Here is a 20286-nt window from a genome sequence, read left to right as displayed (position 1 = left end):
CTCCTTCATTGAGTGTAACATCAGAGGAGGGGATAACTGGACAGAGTATAATGGGGGATTGCTGGACTGGGGAACTCTGAGGTTTATAGGAGGCAGGAGACAGGTATGGAAAACAGGGAGATTAAGTGAACATACACCTTCTAAATGTTGAGACCTTTAACATTTTTCCTGTACTTGGCACTCAGATCTTAATGGATAGAACTGCAGTATTTGGCAAGATAATGAATGGTTCTTCTTTAGTGCAACTGACTCTGGGGTTCTCCCAATGAAAAAAATACAGCCAGTTCTTAGTGAAGGGTAAAGACATCCAACTTAGAGTTTTCAATGAGATTATTAGTGATGCATTATGAAATATGAACACAAAGCCAAAGATAACCAGACTTTGGATGAAAGTTTCTACTATGAAAAATACAGAAAAAAGTCATATGCAGCAAAGACAAATTTTTGCAGGAAGAAGAAAATTCAAAACAATCACCAAAAAGAAGAGCTGCAGTTAGAATCAAACTGAGTAATATAAAAGTGAGTTATTCAGAGAACAGAATTGCCTTTGGATATTAAAAGAACACCATGGTAAAAATTATACTAATAACAACAAAAACTTTGGATAAAGTTTAGAAGTTGAGGAAATATCCTGTAAAGTAGAACAATGAGAAAAAGGATAATTTACTATCTGAATAAAATCACCTGCAAAAGAAAACAAACAAACAAAAAGAATCTAAGAGGGAGCAATTATCATAGAAATAATTCAATAAAATTTCCCAGAACTGAAAAATAGATTATCCTGATTTTAAAGTTCACCTAGTACAAAATATTTCTTAAAATTGATTGAATATTGTATATGTCAGAGTGTTTTGAGAAATTTAAATGATCTGTACAGTTGCAGTCATATTGGTGATGATTTTATGGAAAAGTAAAAAAATAAACTTATTTCCAGTGAGAATAATGTCCTGTGTGAATCACCTATAAATAGCATTTGCATAGTTACAATAATGTAACTTTGGGGCATTAACATAAACAAAATGACAATATAATTATATTAGAATTTTGAGAAGACAGAGAAGTTGCTTATATTTATAGAAGTGGAAGATAAACAGAGAGGCAGTTTCATATCGTGGTGTTAATTTCATAGCTAACACTACACATTGAAAATCAAGAAGCAGGAGTATAAGCTCAAGCATATAATTCTTAAAAATAAAGATAAATACAAATAAACAACTAAGGAGTTAAAAGTTGTTGCTCTGGGGAAAAGGAAATATAGGTGAAATCAAGGGACTGAGTATAACTTATTTGAAACTTCAAATTACTTGTGCATATGCTTTTAATCAAGATGCAATATATAAAATGAAATAAAAATGTGGCTTTTAACAATGTCTTACACATATTAAAAAAAAAACAAATTATCAGATGATGACGATATAATCATCATCAGCATCACCATGGGCCAATATTCTTCCTAAAATCTCTCAAACAAGGAGTATCTGACCTCAGTGTACCCTATACCTTTCACTAAATGGCCCCAGGCCAGAAACTAGCAGCAGCCAGCCTTGGTTCACAGCTAGGCCTTGTCTGGGCACCTCCAGCCCAGCACAAGTAGCAGCCATCTGCAGATCACATTGTAGCTCGTGCTGGGAGGCCCCTCGCAGAACACAGGTGACAGCTGACCTTGGCCCACACCTCCTGGGAGGCCCCAGAGCCAGATCACCTAGTGAACAGTTACAGATCACATCAAGGCACCACCACCCAACCACCACCACAAGTGACACACTCAAGGGGCAGATTCAGTGGACATGAGAGCCCTGCTGAAATAAGTCCTGCTCTGTGGAGTGGGACCCTAAACAGCTCGTCCTCCAGGGTGGTCAGTGGTCACAACCAGTCCTTGTAGATTGGGCTGGGTGTAACTCACTCCCATTGACGTGTCAACAGCAATCAAGGCTCAACTACAAGAGGAGGTGTACACAGACTACACAGTGTGTGGGGGGGTACACCTCCAGTGCCCATCTTGGGTGATCAGAAAGTCTGTGCCATTGAACCCTATAGAACACCTACCGTATTAGGCCACTCGACCAAGTCTGGAAGATGTAGTAGTCCTACCCAATTCATAGAAATACTGTCAAAGAGAGGAGACAAAGAAAGATGTCCCAAATGAAAGAACAGAACAAAATTCCAGAAAAAGAATTAAACAAAATGAAGACAAGAAATCTACTAGATGCAGATTCCAGAACACGGGTTATCTGAATCCTCAATGAGTTTAGTGAGAATTTAAACAGTATAAAAAAGGACCAGTCAGAAATGAAGGGCACACTAGCTGAAATGAAGAATAATTTACAGGGAATCAACAGTAGAGTAGATGAAGCTTAAAATCAAATTAACAATTTGGAATATATAAGAAGGCAAAAAAAGCTTTCAGAGCAACAATAAGAAAAAAGAATCCAAAAAAATCAGAAGACTGTAAGGAGAATCTTGGACAATTTCAAGCATACCAATATTCACACCATGAGTTGCTGGAAAAAGAAAAGAGAGAGCAAGAAGTTGAAAACCTATTTGAAAACATAATGACAGAACACTTCCCTACCCTGGTGAAGGAAATAAGACACACAAGTCCAGAAAGCACCGAGAGTACCAAACAAGATAAATCCAAAGAGGCCCACATCAAGGCATAATTAAAATATAAAAGGTTAAAGACAAAGAGAATCTTAAAAGCAGCAAGAGAAAAGCAGATAGTTACCTAGAAGGAAGCTCCCATAAGGCTGTCAGCTGATTTCTCAACAGAAACTTTGCAGGCCAAAAGGGGGTGACAAGAAATATTCAAAGTGATGAAAAGCAAAAACCTACAACCAAGACTACTCTACCCAGCAAAGCTATCATTTAAAATCAAAGGACAGATAAAAAGCTTCTCAGACAAGAAAAAGCTAAAGGAGTTCATCACCACCTAATCAGTATTATATAAAATGTGAAAAGGTCTTCTATAAGAAGAAGAAAAGTGATAAAAAATATGAACAATAAATGGTAATAAATGTCTATCAATAATTGAATCTAAAAAACAAATAAATGAACAAGCAGAATAGAAACAGGCTCATATACAGAGACCATTTTAACAGTTGCCAGATGGGAGGGAGGCTGGAGGATGGATGAAAATAGTGAAGGGATTAAGAAGTATAAATTGATTGTTACAGAACAGTCATGGAGATTTAAAGTACAGCATAGGGAATATAGTCAATATATATATCCTATATATTGTGTAGGATGGGTGTGAGTTTTATCGGTATGATCACTTAGTAAGTTAAGTAATGTCAAATCACTGGGGTGTACACCTGAAACTAATATAATGTATGTCAACTGTAATAAAAAATATTTTAAAAAGAAAAGAAAAACATGATATAAGAATAAGAATATCTTGGAAGAGAAATATTGGACACAGATATGGGGAGCACATAACTAAACATAAGGGTGCAGGACAAGGTTCCCAGAGAAGTCTTGTTTTAGTTGAGAACTGAACAACGAGTGGGAGTTCTCCAAATGAGACTTGAGAAGGTAAAGAAAGTGTTACAGAGGCAATATTACTTACACAAAAGCTGGAGAGAGTATGACCCACTTGAGAAATTTTGAAAAATAAATAGAATATAAAATGAGGAAATGGATGAAATAATAGGAGGGAGCAAGACAGAAGACAGATCTTACAGAGCATCATAAACCATTCCTATCAGGAGTTTGGAAGCCATTATAGCAATAAACAGGATACTGACTTCCCTGTAAATACATTAGAAAGTCTGAACATAATATATGAATAATAAATTAGAAGAAAGTATCAAGACTGATTAGTAGATTTTTTCTTCAAGAAACTCTATTCAGGGATGATTGTAGTCTCAGTTGGCATAGCAACATGAGAGTGGAAATGTGATCACTTTAAGGAGGAAGACTCAATAGTACATAGATTTTATTTTATGAGTGGGCTTCAGGGATGGAAGAAAGAGGGAGCAGGATGATTTCAGAGTTGCTGGCATGAACCTGTAGGTGGACTATGATGTTATTCATAGAATGGCAAATGCCATAGAAGGAACATATTTAGGCTGTGGGAGGGGGAGGACAAATGATGACTTTAGTTTAATTGTATTGTACTTTCAATGCTTCCAAGTAATCCATTTAAAAACTTGAATTTACTTGACTAAGACTGCAGACAAAGTTGTAAGCTATAACAGATATATCTGAAATTCATCAAAATGTGATTATAATTAAAGCCATGGAAGTAGAGTACATTTCCCATGGATACTGTGTAGAAGGGAGAAAAGAAATCGGGACAGAACGCTCTAGAGCAAAGCATCACAGCCAGCCCTGTGAGTCTAAGAATAAGGGGTTAGTGCTGAATACATTTGATGGTATAGATGCACCATAGTTGGTTTAACTGTTCATCTATTGAGGGAAACATTGGTTGTTGACTATAATAAGGAATGCTTCTAGGAACAATTGAACAATTATGTAAAGGTTTTTGCATGGACATACGTTTTTCTCTGGGATAAATGCCCAGGACTGTAATTGCCAGGCCATATGGTGATTGTATGTTTAGTTTAGTTTTTCTTTTCTTTTTCTTTTTTTTCTCTGTGTTTATAGAAGCTGCCAAACTATTTTCCTTTAGTGATTCATTTAGGGTAGTAGTTCTTTTCTTTCAGCACTTGAAACATACGGTGCCACTTTTTCCTGGCCCCTTTGGTTTCAGTTTAGAAATTCATTGTTACTCAAATTGTTTTTCCTCTAAACGTAAATAATTTGTCAATTATTTCTTAGTATTTCTAAGTTGCCAAAAGGCTTAATTCAAAAGGCATTTTTAAATGAAGTAGTGCTCTGTTCATATTTGCTTTTAATCAATACCAAAGTCAGTTTAGAAAACTATGCAAACACATGTGCATAACAGCATTTTTAATTAGCTTCTTCACCACACATATTCTAAAAACGCAGCCCAAAAATCTATATCAACTTATCATAAACATGCAAGCCTTCATCTTCTTGGCATAATGTAAAAGGTGGTCATCTCATGAGGCACTGTTGTTTTTTCATCTCAGTGGTTTTTCAAGTGATAAACCAAAACTGTGCTTTTATCTGGCAGTGAAATAGCAGTGAGTCACAGGAGAGAAAAACTTCAGGTGCTTATGACAGGAACAGACATGAAATGAACTTACCGACAGAATTTCATGTTGCAAGAGATAATGTTATCTTTAAAGTCCTTTTTATTTTTTTAATCTATCTTTATTGATTTCAGAGAGAGGAAGAGAGAGGGAGAGAGAGAGAGAGAAACATCAGTGATGAGAAAGTCATTGATCGGCTGCGTCCTGCGCACCCCTGACTGAGGACCGAGCCCGCAACCCGGGATGTGCCCTCACTGAGAATCGAACTGAGGTCTCCTGGATCCTAGGGTGATGCTCAACCGCTGAACCACACTGGCTGGGCTCTAATGTTTTTAAAATTAATATATTTTATTTTTCCCCTGATACTCCTGTCCATACAGTTAAGCCCTTACCATAAACATGCAAATACCAACATGATTTTGAAATATCAGAATTTTTTATTGTCAAATCAACTGCATCATTGGGTTACAATAAAATTCAGACACCTAAATAAATAACCCATGACCATTTGAGATTCTTGAAATTAGGCAGGGAGGGGTAGTTTAGTGAATTCATAAACTAGATGTTTAGGATCTGATTTCTGAATTAATGTTGAGGGGAAAAAAAGACTCAATAATATATATCAAGTGCTTACTTTGTGTCTGGTAATATTCAAAGAACTTTACAAATGTTACTGATTTAACCTCTCAGCAATCATAGGATATATTACATATGAAGAAATTGAGAGAAAAATAAATTACATTATTTCTTATCTGACTAAAAATGATCAAACAAATAAGAGATACAGGCAGAAATTAAACCCCGATCATCTGACTCAAGATCCCAGCTCTTAGTCCCTAAATTCTACAGCCTCTTTAAGAAAGATCTGTGGGCATCTTTTGTGTCAGCTCAAGCAATTAACACTTGAAAATATAAGTAAAATAAACTTTTATACAACAACAGGAAAGCCAGTAATATGGGAAAATTAAATGACTTGAATATTTCTTCACCTTGGCAAACTATTAGAACACAGGTCGTGGCAATATGTCCTATAATTATTAAAATTTTCTTTCACATTGTATTTTCACTGGCTTTCTTTGTTTGGAAGTGTTTGAATTGTAAAGTGTAAGAGCTGAAGCAACTGAAATGATTCAGGCCACAGAGAATAATATTTTTATTTTAGCATTTAAAAAGGTCACTAAAGCCGAACAGCACTAAATTACAATGCTAAAAATCACAGAGTCTGTAAACACAATGCACTTTCACAGCTGGTTTTCTTAATCTGAGTTAGATTTGCATTTTGGAAATCATATTAAGGTGCCAGTAAGGGGTAAATTGGGCTTCTTCTTTTGATTGAAATTTTTGGAACACAGAAGGAGTACTTTGTTTTTAAGTATACCTTCAAAAATTGCATTTAAAATTATTATAATCTTCAACAATATTTATGGATCAAAAGCAATATAAAAAGTTTCAAACAGTAAAATATTTATTATGTATTTTTTTCATAAGTTCAAATAAAAAATAGCAAATAATAGAGAACTTTAAATCTTAACAAGTAAACCACACACACACACACACACACACACACACACAGAATTAAAGACCATTTGATAGATTCTTTATTGTTTCTTTCTGTAGGGGCAGAAAATATTTTCTGTGCTTCTTCCACTTTCTGATGATCTCCTAGCTAATCCTATACAGAGAGAGCAGCTTCCCTACAGTGAAAGAAATCAAGGCCAGTCCTTCTAATTATACAATGAAAGCTATTGGTATTCGGGAAAACTGATTTGCTGCCAATAGAAGACTGTCAATAGGACTTCATGCTTTTTAGTATTAGAACAGTATGTTGGCCTGGTTTGCTACCTAAAGTTTAAGGACTTTCAACCCAATCCCACACTGTTTTTATATTTTTAAATTTTTTATTCTATTTCATTATGGTTGAATGGGAAGATTAGGAAGCCCAAACACTTATTTAGAAGTAACCATGCTGCTCTGCTCCAGGCCACAAACAGAAATCTGCCAGAAACATCTCAAGGCCAAGTGGCAAGAATATAAGGTGCAACAAATGCTATGACTTAAAGAGTATCTAATACCCTACATGCGTTATCTATTGCCTCACCTCAGAGTCTAAATTGTCCACCATTAGATCTCCTGTTTGGCTAAAGCATCATTTAACCAAAAAAAAAACCAGAACAGTATGAGAATGTAAATATCACTAATAATCAGTAAAATCAAGTCCATCTTAATGGTACGATGCAAAGAAAAACCTGAAATGACTATGATGAGAATAAACCCAGCTTGGGTGGCACAGGCCGTGTTTCGTGGGTGAGGCACAGGCTTATTACATAAGAAGGTAGAGGTTGACTTAGTTGGACATTAATATTTTTGCCATTAGCAAAAGAAAGTTATATAAGATAGCTATATTTCACTAGATCATTTTAGAGACTAAATTTTTTTATGCTATGCTGACTTACTGTTTTGATAATCATAATAAATCACCATTCTTTTCAGGGAGATAAGTATTAGTTTTAGAACTGTCCAGAAAAACCATGTATTTATATACTATTTTTTGGAAGGTGACCCTTTGACTGGCTAGACCACTGAGTATTAGAGAGTAATGCTTTGATTCGATGTTCTATTTCAATTTCAAAAAGGTTATGAATTAGGCTTTAAAATTGGTAGATGTTTACCCAAAATTATACCGTAGTAGTTCCTTTGGAAATAATGTTAAACCCTATTGTTTTAACGATCAGAAAAGAAGTCAAATTTATAATGCAGCCACCAGTTTGAAAATAATAAATCAAATTTCTTTATTGTTTAGCAAATTTAATTAAACCTATCATTATTGTGCTCTTCTTAAAACACTTCTATTGGTATAGTTGGAAAATAATGCTATTGACATTAAGGTTTGAGGAGATTGAGTCAATTTTTGGTAAGTAACTAGTATTCTGGCACATATTAAATGCTATTTTTGCATTCTTCTGCATGTAAAGGATTTAAGTTAAATATGATAGTTTATGGTAAAAACCACAAAGATAAACACATTGGGCTTATATTCAAGATTAAAGGTTAATATTAAGAGTGAAAAAACACCATCATAAAGATTATGTATTCATTTATGTACTAAATTCATTTATCATTAAATAAATACATAATGCAGAGTTACTTTGGGACAGTAAAAATCAAAAGTGATTTATGCTAAGGGGAATAGGTTTGTTTTTTTCCTAATGAAGATAAATGTTAAATTAATTTAACCTGTTTCTACATAAGTATTAACCAAGTTCCCTGAGTTAAAAACCACTAGAGAAAAGCCCCTAGAGAAAATTTCTTTTGAAAATGAGATAAAGTACTGAAAATTTTCATTCCATAACCTCACTATATATTTCACTAGGAAATAAAGTTATATTTTATTACTAGAAAATAAATATCAGGTAAAAAAAACTACAACAAAACTTCAAAAATTATCACTTACATGTAGTCCTTGCATTAATATTTATGGAAGGCTGTTCAGTAGTAGCTTCCTCACCATCAATGAAAGATAAAGCCTTACACTAATGCGTTTATCATAGTTAATTTAGCTTCTCTCTCACCCTTGAGACATGGGCCATATTAAGTATGTAACTTTAAATCTTTATTTGCTATGGAAATTGCAAATCAAGTCTGTCGTTACTTAACATTTTTGAAGTGAACATTTTGACAAGGGGCTAATGGCTGCACAACAATCTCACAGATTTAAACAGCAAAACATAAAACAAAAGTAAAAACAAAAACACGTTACAGTTGTACCCAGGGAAATACAGTCAACTAAAGGACATTGAATATTTAAGTCCTATTGTATCTTATTCTAGTGGTCTGAGAATCCTGCTAGATTCAAAGAAAACTTAAACGGTGACAAAGTAAACAAAGAAAAATGGGATAGCAGTTAGGACATTGTTATGGGAATTAGGATACAAAATAGGACAATTTTATGAAACAGCAGAAATGACAGTAAGCAAAGAGATAGGAACAACTGTGTCTTCCAAATGCCTTGTTACTCAGGCTAAATAGTCAAGCATGTACCCTGAGTTGGATGGTTCAGTAACAAAACGGGAAGAGAGAAAGAAGAGTCACCAAGGAAAGGAGCTATTAAACGGCACACAATTTCATAACTGGGAACACACAGGTTGATTTGTTCGGAGGAAATGCCTTCCCCTTTTTGCAATAGTTTTCCTTACCTCCTGCGGGGAAATTCATTAAGGCCCAGTATTTTCTCTACATGTTTGCATTTGCATACATGTGCATCCATGTTTGTCCCCAGATCACCATATGTGTGACTCTGGGCCACTATATGACTCCAAATCCCAAAAAACCCAGTGACTGTCTTAGCTTTTCACTTTCAAAGCTAAAAGTATAGCTAATGCCACTCTTGGACATGAGCGATTGTTAGCATTTAACATGTGTGGTTTTTATTCTTAGTACTTGGGGGCAAGAAAGATCATGGCTTGTTTATTTTATGTTTAGAGCTGAAAATACGAAGTATAAGGAACATCTAAGGAGAAAAAAAAATGCTCCTGAGGCTTTTTACATTGTCAGAAATGCCTTGATATCTCTGTAGTTTCTATTCAAGAAAGCTATCAGGCAGTTCTTTTTGCACAATTGGTAGCATATAGCTCAAAAGCAGTTAAGAACATGCAATGCATTTGCAAGTGCTCATTAAAGACCAACCCTTTCCAGGAAGATAAACACATTCTCAGAAAACTATTAGATAATACGTGCATATTTTCATATTCCTCAAGATAACAGATCTTAAGCTAAAGAAATGGAGGTTAGCCAGAGTAGGAAGGAGAAAGAATTCTTAAGCACTTCCTTGAATTAAGGTTGAGTGAAATTAAACAGTAGCATCTTCTCCGGAATTGTTTTGTGAAAGTAGATTTTTTTATTTCACTTTAAAATACAAGCTACTTCTTTGGGTAGTGTGTACCAAAAGAAATTATAATAAAATGGGAGACTCTGTCAAAATAAATATTTTAAAATGGCAGTTGTACAGTCTACATTGTAATTAATTAATATATAAAATTGAACTTATAATTTATGTTATTTTCTTGAAAATATTACTCTGTGACTATTGCCACTAGATTATTTACTGACAGGAGTGGAGGTGCGGTGGAGGGGGGCCATTGGAGAAAAAAGGGGACATATGTAGTACTTTCAACTTTGTGTTCTACTCTTGTGTTCTCATCTTTTGTGTTTGTGTGTTACCCTCCCAACCCCAATTGTGTTTTTGGTCCCAAATGTCACATAAAGCGTTATTGTCAAGCTCCATGGTTCTTATGACAACCAAGTGTCCTTCGGTTATTTCTCCCTCACCCATCTCTCTTAGGACTACTATAAAAGTCTTATATGTATTTCCCACCATTGTCCCTTCTGCAACCCATTCTCCATGCTGCAGTCTTTAAAACATAAAATGAACTTATTAAAACAGAATAAAATTCAAACTGTTTCCTCTGAAAGCCAATTATAACATTATAAATCAGTACTCACATTTCATTTATTCCTACACTCCAAAACAGAAGTCAGTTCTTTTGAAAATAGAGCTTATAAATCATATCAGGGCATAATAAGTTTTATGGCTCTGATTCTTTATCTCCACCATTGTAGAGAGTTCAATTATTTTTAAGTAAGACTTGTGCTCACCCATCTGTAACAAGTCTGTAGCAATATCTTTGTATGTTGTGAAGATAAAATTTTTAAATGTCAAAATGTAAATATAAAAATCCATGTATAAACACTATGCATTTATTTATGTAAAGATTATAAATGTAGGGTAAAACACATAAAACAACTTTGAAATTAAACATGTTCCAGAGATGTTAATATCCTATAGACTACAATTACTTGATTGAAAGTTAGGCCAGCGTCTGGCGGGCATATCTCAGAGGTTGAACATCGAACTATCATCCAAGAGATATCGGTTCAGTTCCTGGTCAGGGCACATGCCCAGGTTGCAGGATCCATTCCCAGGAGGCAGCAGATCAATAACTCTCTCATCATTGATGTTTTTATCTCTCTCTCTCTCTCTCCCTTCCTCTCTTTGAAATCAATAAAGGCATATTTAAAATAAATAAATAAAACTTATTAAAAAAAATTAGGCCAAGATTGTGTTAATAGAAGCTATTAAGCTATTATGATCTTATGATTAGGTTATAAAGAAATTTTACTGTTAGGTATGTATTCAGTTTCAAATACAGTGTTTTTCAAACAAATTTTTTTAAAGAAAATAATACTTAAACCTTTCAGAATTTGAGAATTTTGAATTACAAATTTTGGTTTTAATTCATTTAGCTCAATAATATTTTGCAGTGTGATTAAAGTAATTGTTTTCTCAAAACTCTCCGCACTGCCCAATGTTCACATAGAGGATGGGCACCTAGACTGGGCCCTTGCCTGCTGAGAGGTCATTAGAGACAGGCTACAGAAAATGGCTTCAGGTGGTAAAAGCACTGAGAGGTACAAATGCAATATATGCATAACTTTCTTTTGTATACTTATCAGGACCGATGCCAAGTTAAGCCTTTGTGATAAAAATATAAAAGTAAAAATCATATTGAATGCTTATAACAATCCTGAGAGGTAGGTAATAGTATTATTTTGAAGAAAAAAACTGGAGAGTTGATGTAACTGGCCCAAGGGTCAAATACTGAGTAACAAGCAATAATGAAACAGCACACTGGTTCTGTTCCCTTAAAGCTGATTGGTGATTAATGATCTTTGAGTTATTTACAGAGACAACACTGCACATGTGCCACCCCTGTCCTCAAAACCACCCCCAAACCAAGAATCTTCACCCTACAAAACTTGCCTCACCAGCCCCATAGGGCACCCTGTTCTCCTTAACCCTGGAAATTTGTCTAGGCCCCAGATCTGGGAGACAGGTCTGAGCAGTGTCTCATGTCTCCTGTGAGTTGACTCAACAATAAATAAATAGCTCTTTATTTTCTCAAAGGCAGTGTCATAGTTTTGGCTCCTATGCACATCAGGCAATGGGCTCTTCCTCACTGACAATATCAGAATTCAATTCCAAGACTGTTTGACTCTATTTGTAGCCCACACATGGTCTTATTAGATATTTCTGAATGAGTCATGTCAAAACCCAATTGGACATTCAAATGTAAGTAGATCGCCAGGTTCTCTTTCAAATACCAGGAGTAGGGGCAAGAAAAACTAAGTTTGAATAGAGCTTCCAGGGAGTTTGCAGTTACTTGGTCATTCCTTAAGCATCTCCATTCCCTTTTGTCCAAAAGGCTCCTTATTTTCAGGAGTCCTGTTTAAACTGTGGGTCTCAATATGGAGATGGATGTCTTAACCACCATCAAGTATGATTTCAGCAGAGATTAGCTTATTATCTGATAGTTATCTAAATACAAGCCCCATAGGTATGGGAGTGGTGAAAACGTATAGGTTAGGAGTTTGGGGATCTGGGAGTTCAAGAGTAGGGAAGCAAAAGCATATGAGAAAAAATATTTTCAAATTATTTCCAGGACATGTATATAAATGTGAAGAGGGAAAAGCCATTTTCACAAACACAATTTATTTTCTAAAACATACAATGCTACTCTCCCTATTACTGCAGTTGGTATACCAAATTTTTAATGTCTCATCCAAATTTATTAATATTTCAGTATTTGTTGTGGGGGTTGTGATTGTTTTGTTTTTGTTTGCTTGTAGTTTGGTTGTCAGAAACATATTTATATCTACATTCAATTTTCATGACACAATCTCATTTTATAAAATCAATTTTGTTAAAATTAAATTGACCTATACTTATATTCATACTCCGCACTAGATTCCTTGAAAGGTATTTCACATTTTTCTTAGCATGGTTTATTATAAAAATGGCAGTGTTCTAAATCCACTGCCAAATAGAAAGACATGGAGTTTGTTTTCTTAATATAATCTGTAAATTCATGAGTCAATGAGAGCTATATGAGTTTTAAGAAAATCAATATATCAAGAGATAGCAACACTCCCGGCATTTAAAGGAATACATTTTGCAAAAGAGAAAGATGGTGGCAGATTGAGTGGAAGCTACACTGACACTCTCCCGGGACTAATCTGGATTTGCAACTAAAACATAGACAAATCATCCTGAAAACCATCCTGAAATCCAACTGAAGACTAACTGGAGAGCACCCTCATAACCAAAGAGGAAAAGTGGAGACTGCAAAGAGACTGGTAGGAACTGCGGACGCGAGAAGGCTGGCTGGGCTCCTACAGGCAGCAGCTGAAGGTCTGAAGGGAGATCTCAGCTGTGGGGGTTCCCACTGAGAACTCTGGGGCCTAAACCCCAGGCATGGCTTCCCAGCCCAGAGCACCAGAACTGAGAAAGTTGCCCACATAACATCTGGCTGTGAAAAGCAGCTGGGTTTCTGTCTGCTAGGGAGAGGTGGCTGCAAATGCAGATATCCTCTTTAAGAACCAACACACAACGTTTCCTGTGCAGCCACTCACCTTGAGCTCCAGCAGAGGGGGAGTGGAGTGGACTGGAGCTGTGTGGGAAGAGCCTGTTCTCCACCCAGACTGTGGAGGACATCTTTCTTGGTAGGCAAACTATCTTTTGGCTTTTGCCTGAGGGAGGAAGCAATTGTCCCACCAGGCTGGAGAGCCTCTCGCCCCGCCCAGAGGATTTTATATAGCCTGAGTCTTGTTAAGAAACTGATAACAACCAGCCACCCTACCCTGTGGAGCTTCTATAGCCTGAGGCTCATTAAGAGAATCAGATTAACAAGTCTGCAGACTGAGGCAGACCTCAGAGTGCTTTGAGTCTTTGCCTGATCTGTTTTGGGACCTGGGCCTTAGAAAAGCAGACTTTGGTATACATCTCAGTCCTGTCCAAATGCACCCAGCCCCAGCAGTGGAGACCTCAAGCCTGGGGTTGTTGATAGCCCCAAACAGGGTACTAAGGGCCAGTCACAAACTGCGTCTGACATTGGCCTGCACCAGAGACACTCCAATAAGACTGAGAATCCTAGAAGATCTACCTAACATTTAGCCAAAATGGGGAGACCAAAAATCAAGCCCCAAGTGAAAGAACAAGAGAAGTCTCCAGGAAAAGAGCCAAATGAAACAGAGATAACCAATCTCTCAGATATAAAGTTCAGAATACTGATTGTAAGGATACTCAACAGCATGAAAAAAGATTTGGAAACTATGAAAAACGACCAGTCAGAAATGAAGAATGACATAGTAGAAATAAAGAATACATTAGAAGGAATAAACAGCAGATTAGAAGAAGCTGAGGACTGAATCAATGAATTAGAAGACAGGGTAGAAAAAAATCACTCAATCAGAGACCCCAAAACAAAAAACAATTAAAAAACAGGAGGACAGTCTAAGGGAGCTGTGGGACAGCCTGAAATATAACAATATTCTTATTATAGGAGTGCCAGAGTAGGTTGAAAGTAAGCAGGAGTTAGAGAACCTGTTTGATGAAATAATGGCAGAAAACTTCCCTAACCTGATCAAGGAAAAAGGCACACAGGTTCTGGAGGCACAGAGTCCCAAGCAAGAAGAATCCAAAGAGGTTCATGCCCAGACACATCACTTTTATGTGGAATATAATAAACAAAATAAACTGATGAACAAAGTGGATCCAGAGATGTAGAAGCTTGGAACAAACTGAAGGATCTCAGAGGGAAGGTGGGGAGGGGGTGTGGGTGGGGAGAGAGTAATCAGGGAACTTGTATGTTTATGGGCAAGGCCCATGGATGCGGACATTGGTGTGGGGAGGGCTTGGGGGTGGGATGGATGTGGGTGGAGGGGATCAGTGGGGTTAAAAGGGAGACATCTGTAATGATCTCAACAATAAAGATAAAAAAAAACATTAAAAAAAGTCATTTATTAAATACCATAGTAATATTGACTTCTGTTATAGTAAAACATCTCTCAAAAAAAAAACCAAAAAAAACCCAACAACAACAAAAAGAAAAACACAGGCAACAAATGGTGCCACTGTGATAAAACCCATGATATCAAATCCAGATTTAATACCTGACCTAACTACTGTTTCAACTTTTCCTAGAAATGTAATTTTAATCAAGCAGTCTGGAATTTTCTAGTCAAGCACCAGTAAGGAAACCGTTGTGTGGGCCTTCTCCACCCTCCATAGAAAGAAGAGAAATTTGCATTATAAGAAACTTTATCATTCCCTTCTGCACAAGAGAAGATGTCCTGGTCTAAAAATAATCTTTTTTTTCTTTCGTTAGTAGCTCTCTTGTCTCACTCTCTTGCCTAAAAAGCTTTCTTTTTCTGCAGTCTCTCAGAGGGCATCCTTCAAGTTACTAGATGGGACTCTATCCCTTCATGAATCGCTTAGCAAAGACAATTCCATCTTCAAATTTACTCAGTTGAATTTTGTTCTTTATCAGTATTTTATTCCTGGAAAGAGATCTGGGTAGCCTAATGCCACATTCATTCCAGCCCACTTATTAGACTAAATGGATCTACATCTTCATGTACATTCTAGAAGCATCTTCTCCAAGATTGTGGAGGGTCTTTTTTCCTGGGGGAAACAATCGCAAGGTAGTGCAATGAGCCCCTTCCACTGTTACTGGTCTCCTTCCTTTACACCTTGATTGTGACACCTCCTTTCCTCTATATTTTTAGGATTCTATTATCCCCGTTGCTCTGAGCGATGCCAGTACTACCACAGCATCTCACATGTTTAGTTCTGGACCACACAGGGAGGCCTCCACTGAACTTCTCAGTGATGCTCATGCGTCTCCCCAGTGCATTTCTCATAGCTTTAGTAAATAGCGCATTCTCTGGAACCTCTTGTAAACATTACCTTCTGATGGGTTTTCTGCCTCATATAGCATATTCATGCCAGCATGCCCAGTTCTTCGAGCTCTGTAATCTTCTCTTTCATGGTACTTCTGTCATATTTACCTCACTTAGTGCGGGCCTTCGCTTTTGCCGAGCTTCTTACTAGAATCACGTTCACACATTTATTGAAGTGCTTGCCAGGAGATAGTCAGTTCTCTACAGATGCCAGGAAAGTTCTCCCAAATCAGTATGTTGTCCCTAATCCAGCTTTTATTTCATCACTCCCTGACCATCTTTCTTACAATTTTGTCTCATGTGTCTTTGCCTGACTCCTATATGCCTGTATTGACCAGCTCTGCAGTTGCTTTAGGGTAGAGCCCCCTTTCTCTCCTATTGAGATTCAGCACGTTCCCTGCCAGCTTATCTGCCAAATGGCTGAGAAAATAAACATTTTAACTAGTATATTTTTGGGCAAAATGTATACTTTCTAGCCAGGATAAACTAAACATTTTAAAAAAAGTATCAATGCAGCCTATTTCAGTGTGTGTATCTCCTTTTCCTAATTTCCTGGCTTTTATCTATCTATCTATCTATCTATCTATCTATCTATCTATCTATCTATCTATCTATCTATCTATCTATCATCTATCTATCTATCTATCTATCTATCTATCTATCATCTATCTATCTATCATCTATCTATCTATCTATCATCTATCTATCTATCATCTATTATCTATCTATCATCTATCTATCATCTATCTATCATCTATCTATCACCTATCTATCTATCTATCTATCTATCTATCTATCTATCTATCTATCTATCTATCTATCTATCATCTATCATCTATCTATCATCATCTATCTATCATCTATCTATCATCTATCTATCTATCTATCTATCTATCTATCTATCTATCTATCTATCTAATCTATCATGTGTGTATATATTATATATGTGTGTTATATATATATATAACTTCATTTAAAATGTCCATACTTTTCAGCAGGAGTTGTGGTTACATGGCCTAATCTGGCAATAAGACATGCTTTGTTTACTCCACATCAGGCTTAAAAATGAGTGCATTAGTTGCTGAAATGAAGATATTGGAGATATCACAAATGCATCTGCATGTTTTCTCCTCACAAAGTAGATGACCTGGCAACACGGTGGCACCTTCTCCATGGCACCAGCTGGAGAAGCAAAGCTGTCAGCCTTTCCTGTGCAACAATGTCACCACCATCCTGCTCTATTCATTTGTTTTATTTGCCTTGTCTCTGTTTATGACTTTGTGGCTAAGGTTTTATCATAAAATTCATTTTCATAACATTTTGTTGTTATAATTGGAGTGTCAAAAACTCTAGTCACTTTCATTGATCTAAAAAAGATTTTTTCTTTATATTGTTTATTTTAGCAGTTTGTTTAGAAGCTTTCTAATTTTATTTTGTCTTTTCATTAAAGTGTTGGACAAAACTGTGCATATAAGGTCTTGTATCTTCTGTTAACTGCTTTTATAATATTTAATTCTTTACATGAAAAATGTGACCCATTGTTTTTATTAGGACAAGAATATTTTAAAGATAGACTTTCAATGGGTAGACAGTGGGTAGAAAGGTAGGCAGCAAAGTCTTTGAATTATCTTCTGTTCAAGTTTAATATAAAAGTGTTAATCATTAATATAACTCTGAAAAAATTGCAATCATCCAAGATCAAGAAATACTGGCAATTCCTTCCAGTAGGAGAAGAAATTTTATTATAGAAAAAAAAATACAATTTTCTGCATGTAGATATAGTCATACTTAAAGTTAATTTTTTTGAATCTATTTTTTGGAATAAATATTCTTCAATATATTTCAAAGAACTGATTTTGAAAAGTAAGTCATAATCTGTTCTAGTCCCCCCATATAATATTTATAACATCCATATTTGAAAGGAACAGGTACAAAAATATATTTTATAAAATAAAGGGGGGGCAAAAGTAGGTTTGCAGTTGTAATACAAATAAAAAATACAATAATAAATAATAATATAAGATTAAGCTTTCACGTACTCACAACTACAAACCTACTTTTGCCTAAATAGACTAAAGTAACCCAATCATTGTGTTATAGAAATAGATTTGTGTGTGTATTAGAGTCAGGAATATAAGTTTGATGTGTGTATTAGATTTGAAATAAGTAACTTCACCTTGTGTGACCGAGTGTAATTGTGAGGCCTGCGTGCCACGATAAGATGAACACTTTGTAGCCCTGGCTTCCAAGCAGGCCCGCGCTCTGTAGGACCCTGATAAGACACACTGAAGACGCACCACACCTTCAACCCAGCTGTTAAAAGCAGGGGCTTTTCGGCCACACCTTTGGATGCTTGTCTGCCCTCCACAGACTTCGTCCCCAGCTCCAGGAAAGCTTACCCAGCCTTGCTCTGCCCTGCACCTCTCTAGGAGAACTTCCAGAGGGCTGCAGTGACCGACGCCGTCGCGGCCGCACCCCCAGACCTCGTGTGTGTCTTTCAGCGGATCCTCCGGGTGGCCTGCTGGTGCCAAGAACCATTGGGAACTGGTAAATAAACCCTGTGTGATTTGCTTCATGTTTGTCTCTGTCTCCCTTCTTGAAACTTGAATTATTGGCTCGGTCTTATTGAATTAAAGTGTCTCTCGACCCTCACGGTGGTATAGCCACGTATTGGGAGTTAGACCACCTGAGTTTATGTCTCCAGAGAAACTGGGACACATTGGTAACATGAGTGCTATGTTCAACTTAAGAATTTGAATCTAAATATAGTTTTATAAAAGTAAATGTTCTTTGGTTTGTTAAGGAAAAAGAAGTGTGTTGGGGGTCTCCAGACCACACTTTGGGCTCAGTGACTTGCTAGAGGAGCTCACAGAACTTAGAGTATTACTATTTTCATGACCATGATTTAGTACACAGAAAGGATAAACAGTAAAATCAACAAAGAAGACTCATGGGCAAAGTTGGGAGCCGCTTCCAAGTGTCTCTCCCTATGGAGTTACATGGGTGGTGTTTAATTTCTTCCATCACAGAATTGGGACAACATATGTCAAATGTCTACCAGGGAAGCTCCTTAGAGACTAAGTGCCCAAGGTTTTTGCCTGGGGGCTGGCCAGTTGGCTTTCTGTCCAGAAGTTTCCACAATTAGAAATACCCAGATGAAAAGTGGTGTTCAGCATAAACCATATTGTTTGGACAGTTTAGGCGCTGTGAGAGCCTCTTGGTTAGGAAACAATGGGAACCCTCCCCGAATCCAAGTTCTCTGGCATTAGCCAAGGGCAACTTTGCAAACAATCCTTTTTAAGACAGCAGTTTCAGTCCTGCTCCATTAACTATTTCCTGCACAGTAATCTTTTAGAGCTGGCTTCTATAGTCAATTTAATTGTTTAAAGTGTTAATGTTTCCTGTGATGGCTATCCGAGGTATATGTCCTTCAAAATCTTTATTAAGTGCTACAAAGTGATTGTAGGTCATCAACTGGAGAAGCAAAGATGGAAAGAGTGTGTTTCTACTATATTTAAAGAATTGGTTAATTTGGATTGCTTGCCATTTAATCTGAGGTTTAAAGAAATCAAATATTTATTTTTCCTGCTACTTATTTTTAAATAGCTAACCATGAACAATCTCCCTGTGGCATATCTTTGCATTTCAAATCTCATATGTTATAGAAGTCTGACACAGCACTGGAAGAATCTTTCATATCTGATGATGCTCAGCAGGGCAGGCATGTGCTCTAGACACCGCATATCTCCTTATAGAGATACTTTTCATTTTTTCTCGTACAGTTGAAAATCTATTTTCTATCATTCATGTGCATATCTCTAAAGCAAAAAAAATAATAATTTCTCCAGCTTCGGAAATGAATAAAGCATTACTACTCCACACATCAGTAATAGCAACTTAACATTTATAATTATAACAAATCAATACCAGTGCTGCTCAGGTTATGGCTATGCTCGCAACAGATTAGACATGAGAGACTTATTTACAAATGGTAATGATCAGGAGAGTCAAAGAAAATGGCACGATGGCTTTAATTTGATCGAGGGAGTTAGGATCACTGTGCTGGCATTCTTATCATAATCACTCCTCTATTTTATTTGGGCAATCTATTTTGGCAGATTGTATTGCATAGCATGTGCATGGATGTGAGTGTGCGAATAGTAAATCTCAATGAGAATCTTAAAATTATAATACTCCTTTTGAAGTTCTATTTTAATTGTTCTTTCCTGTGTATTCCTCATATATTTTATTTTTTAAAAAATATGTTTTTATTGATTTCAGAGAGAAGAAGGGAGAGGAAGAGAGAGATAGAAACATCAATCTGCTGCCTCCTGCATCCCCCCCCACTGGGGATCGAGCTGCAGGCCTGGGCATG

The sequence above is a fragment of the Miniopterus natalensis genome, chromosome 8, assembly GCF_054644295.1.
Source record: "Miniopterus natalensis isolate mMinNat1 chromosome 8, mMinNat1.hap1, whole genome shotgun sequence".
In the NCBI taxonomy this organism is placed as follows: Eukaryota; Metazoa; Chordata; class Mammalia; order Chiroptera; family Miniopteridae; genus Miniopterus; species Miniopterus natalensis.
Note: the sequence above shows the minus strand (reverse complement) of the source record.